General features: G+C 37.9%; 1 non-coding gene across 1 annotated transcript; it reads left to right on the top strand.

The window, feature by feature from the left end:
• Positions 1 to 4,301: 4,301 nt before the first annotated feature.
• On the top strand, positions 4,302 to 4,407 carry LOC140855997 (small nucleolar RNA R71). The gene has a single exon (XR_012139436.1). It is a non-coding gene; the product is annotated as a small nucleolar RNA R71 (small nucleolar RNA).
• The last annotated feature ends 353 nt before the right edge of the window (positions 4,408 to 4,760 follow it).

The raw sequence follows: 4,760 nt of genomic DNA, 5'->3' as shown, positions 1-4,760 counted from the left end.
AGAACCTGGGCTCTGATACCAATTGTAGGAACCAGATCTAGGGTTTCAGGGTTAGATCTTGAAACTTTTTCAAGATCATACAGCGGAAGACTAAAATAAATCAAAATTTATTTTTTAAAATCAGAGAATCCCTAGATCTAAGATCTTATTATATGATTATTACATAGTATTAAATCAGAAATTAAAATATATAAATATAGCATGAACTACATGTTGATCATATCAACATGTTTCTATACTACATCTAATGTATGTATTAAACAATAGATCAGATCTATTACCTTGCAAGTTAGATGCTCTAACCTCACTGATCTAGGCTTAAAGATGATGTTGCAAGCCACACATATGTCCGGCCTCTAGGAGTCATCCACACGAGCCCACGAATCTCGATCAGAAGTCCTGCTTCAGGAAATCAGCACAGTATGCTAGTACTGCGCTGATCCTTCTTTGATGGTTGATCAGGTGCCTCCTTCTTCTTGATTTGGACTCTTTCAAAGATGAAAAGTAAAAGGAGGAGTTTCAGATCTGAGATGCTCTCAGGAAACTCAAGATGGAGGAGGAAAGATATGAAAATAAAAAACCCTAGAAGAAGACCCTCTTCTTCTTCACATTTTTCTCTCTAGACACCCTAACTTGTATCTTTTATATCTCTATGACCCAAAGGTCTTTCTCTCTAATTTTTGGATGAAACAAAGGTCTCTCAAATTTCTATCTTCTCCTAAAATTTATGAAGAAAATCATCTTATATAGAGAGATATGATAAGTCTTTGTCTAGGTCAAATACCTAGTCAAGGCTTATCCAAACATGGCAAGTTAAGGGGCGCCCAACTCTTGAGCACCTCCTCCATATATTCATGCATGGATCACCAGAAAAGGGTACACAATGTGTACCCTAAAATCCATAAAAATTTCAAAAAAAATTTGGATAAATTCGGTGCAAAATTGAAAGAGTTTTGGATTTCTAAAACTCTATCTCATAGAATTCGAAATCCAAACTTATTCCTTTTTGATTTGATCCAAACCACCTTCCATGTAAGAAAGAAGAGAGGAAACCTTTTGTGAAGTGGGAGAGACCTGGGAGAGGGCTTTTGTTGCACAAAATAAGTGGAGATTGGCGTTGAATAAGAGAGAGGGCGTGGGGAAGGCTTATGTGGCGCAAGGTGGAATCCTAGTCTTACCAGGATTCTATCTTATGACTTGTTTTAATTTGGTTTCTCAAACTAAATCAAATCAAAATTAGATCAACCTAATTAAAATAGGTCTTAATCTAATTAAAAACCTAATTTAATTAGATTAAATTAGATTTAAATCTGATTTAATTTTCTAATCAAATTAGAAATTAGATTGACCCAAGTCCTAGTTGAACTAGGACTAGTTTTTCCTTGCATTTGGCTTATCCAATAAATCAATTGGACTTGATCCAATCAAGCCCAAATTAAATTAATTAAATTATATTTAATTAGACTTAATCTCAGTCCATTGGCTTAATCAAATTAAGCCAATTAGCAATCAAATTGCTAATCTATCCTCCTGCAATACTTGCACTGGGTTAAATGTCAATCGTATTGATCATTTAACCCTAGAACGATTCTTAATCGTTGATCAACCATCTGATTGGATCATGAACTCTAATGTGTGTGACCTCATAGGTCCGAACCTAAGCCGGTAGTACAGAAATAAATTTCTATACCAATCGAAGTGACCATCTAGCAATGGTACCCGACGATCGGATAGGTCGAATGTGTAGAACAACATCCTTAGAACCCATGCGGATATAGTTTTCATATAATTCATCCCCTTGACCAAAATGATCATAGGACACCCCAAAATTCAACTGTCAACTCTGATCAGGTTGTCCACATTGTATTTCAAAATATCAAATCCATCTGATGGATTATCCTGGCCAAGGTTTTGCTAAATTGAAATACAGCGACTCATTCTTCTCCAACTCTTGGAGTGGTCAATCCCATCTCGATCACACTCTGACTTCGCAAGTACTTGACTGTGCCCAGAAGCCTTCCATCCTGAATTAGAAATTTAGTTAGTCCAGTACCAAAGCACAGTGAGTTGCTTGCAAGTCACTGAGGCGATCTCAAGTCTAAGGGATACTTATACCTATATCCCATCAGAGACATTCTCGACAGCAGAATGCTCTGGAGTTGGTCACGTTCAATGATGATGTATCCTTACATCTCACCTGTATGCCATACCAATGTCTCCATACTCCTTGGTTAAGAGGACAACAAACCCATATGGCCAACAGCGACCTATGCTCGATAGAAGCTGTCGTCCTTATTAACAACCTATCATTTGGTCGTGAACAGTTTTAAGGACTAATCGATAAATCCTCTCTTTATCGAACTTAAATAGTCCTAAAGACTTCATCATAACAATGGAGTTCATTAGAAGATGAAAGCTTATGATGAAGATGCCAAATATATTTTATTTATTAACAAATCAATTACAATACTTGGTTGCTCAACCGTCAACAGCTTGATGATTGGCTTTTTGGGATACATTTTCCAACAGTATCTAAGGGGTCTGGTGCTAGAATTGTGGGTGTTGCATCTTCTATAATATCTTCTAGTGTATCTACTTCAAAGCAACTATCCATTGATGGTCCTTGGGAAGCACCAAACACATTCAGTCTCAATTTCTTATTCCCAAACGATACATCCATGACTCCTGTCCTACAATTAATGCATGCATTTGCCGTAGCTAGGAAGGGTCATCCTAAGATAATGGAAATTTGTCTGGGGTTGCCATTTAGTTCCATGTCGAGAATCAGAAAATCAACTGAAAAGTAAAATTCATCTACCTTGACCAAGACATCCTCAAGCATTCCATGTGGTTTCTTAATTGATTTGTCGGCTAATTGCAGTGTGACTGATGTGGGTTCAGTTCTTCGAATCCAAAAAGTTCATACATCGAACTAGGTAAAAGATTCACACTTATCCCTAAATCCAGAAGAGCTTTTTCAATGTGATAATCTCCTATAACACAGGAAATGATGGGGGCTCCTGGGTCCTTAAGCTTTGGAGGAGTGGCATGCTGGAAGACAGAACTAGCCTGTTCAGTGAGGCATATTTTCTTTAGAATTTGTGATCTAGATTTACATTTTTGGGTGCACAAATCTTTCAAAAATTTGACATAAGCAGGGACCTGTATGATTGGTCTAGAAGGAAAAGATTAATTTGAACTTGCTTAAACAATTCCAACATCTCATCGAGTTTTCCTCCCTTCTTATCTGCAGGAATAGGGGCTTTCAGGGCATCCGAAAATGGGGCTTTAGGCAAGTAAGATGATTCGGTGCAGTTGGTCCCTTCTCTATTTTCAGGTCCTCCTTGTTCTTAGGTGATTTGGCTTCGGTTAGAGGTTTAGGGTCGGTCTCATTGATTTTACTAGTGTGTTCAATGACTTCCCACTTCTCAGAGTCATGATTGATTTGGCATGTTCAGAAAAAACTTTTGGGGTATTAGAGCTCTCAATCACAAATTGCCCTCTTGGGTTGCTCTCGGGTTGGCTAGGTAATTTTCCTCCTTCCCTCCTACTGAATGCAATCGCTAGTTGACCTATTTGGATCTCTAGCTTAGCAATGGATTGTGTATGGGAGTTAAGGGTCTGAGTGTTGACTTCTAATCGTTCTAGTGCTTTCAATTTTTTTTCTCAAAAGCTGAGCTGTGACCAGTAGTAGACGGTTGAGGAACATTTTGAAATTGATCGTATGGTCCATGCCTATATGTTGGGTCCTGATATTGAGATCGAGGTGTGGCAGAACCAACCACTGGTTGTGGTCTCCAAAAAAAATTTGGATGGTTTCTCCAGTCAGGGTTATAAGTGTTCGAATATGGATCATTTCCTGGTCTGTGAGCTTATTGGACTTGAGCTTGCTGAACCTGCTCGTGCACAAACTCAAAAATTGAGGTGCGGTTGGGCATTCACTAACAAAATAGTTCGACTTGCACACAATGCACAAACTTCTTGGATTGGGTTAGGTGGAATCGGGGATTGTCCAGTATTTAGAAGATGATCTAATTTTTGGGACAGTTCATCTACCTTATGATGGATATCTATGGCATTTCCTACTTCATATATTCCACCTCTCTTTGGGTTTAACATGGGTTTATCTCTAATAGAGGCAGACATATGATGTAATAAATTTTCACTTAAAATTTCAAATAGTTGCCATGCCTCATCCTCACTTTTTAGCATGAATATCCCACCGCATGATGCATCGACCATTTGTCAATGTCTTTCAGATAGCTCATCATAAAAATATTGGATTAACTGTCACTTGGGTACAGCATGGTGGGGATATTTTCTAATAAGGTCCTTTAATCTCTCCCATGTTTCATGAAACATTTCTCCATCTAATTGGGAAAAACTAGTTATGGCTTTCCTTATTTGATTAGTTTTTCCTATGGGAAAATATTTCTTGAGAAACTCTCCTTGCAGCTGGTCCTAGGTTGATATAGTCATGGAATCCAAAGTATGTAGCCAATATTTGACTTTGTCCTTAAGTGAGAAAGGGAATAATTTTAACCTAAGAGCATCATCGGAGAAGTAAATTTTGACAGTTGAGCATATCTCAAGAAATTCTTCAAGATGTTTATAAGGGTCCTCATTACTAAGTCCATAAAATGAAGGTAACATTTGGATTATACTGGACTTAATTTCATATTGAGTGGCCTCCACAGGGGGCACTTGAATACAAGGAGAGTAGGTATATGTGGAAGGAGTAAAGTACTCCTTCAATTGCC

The sequence above is a fragment of the Elaeis guineensis genome, chromosome 2 (assembly GCF_000442705.2).
Source record: "Elaeis guineensis isolate ETL-2024a chromosome 2, EG11, whole genome shotgun sequence".
In the NCBI taxonomy this organism is placed as follows: Eukaryota; Viridiplantae; Streptophyta; class Magnoliopsida; order Arecales; family Arecaceae; genus Elaeis; species Elaeis guineensis.
This window is presented reverse-complemented; position numbering and strand designations above follow the sequence as displayed.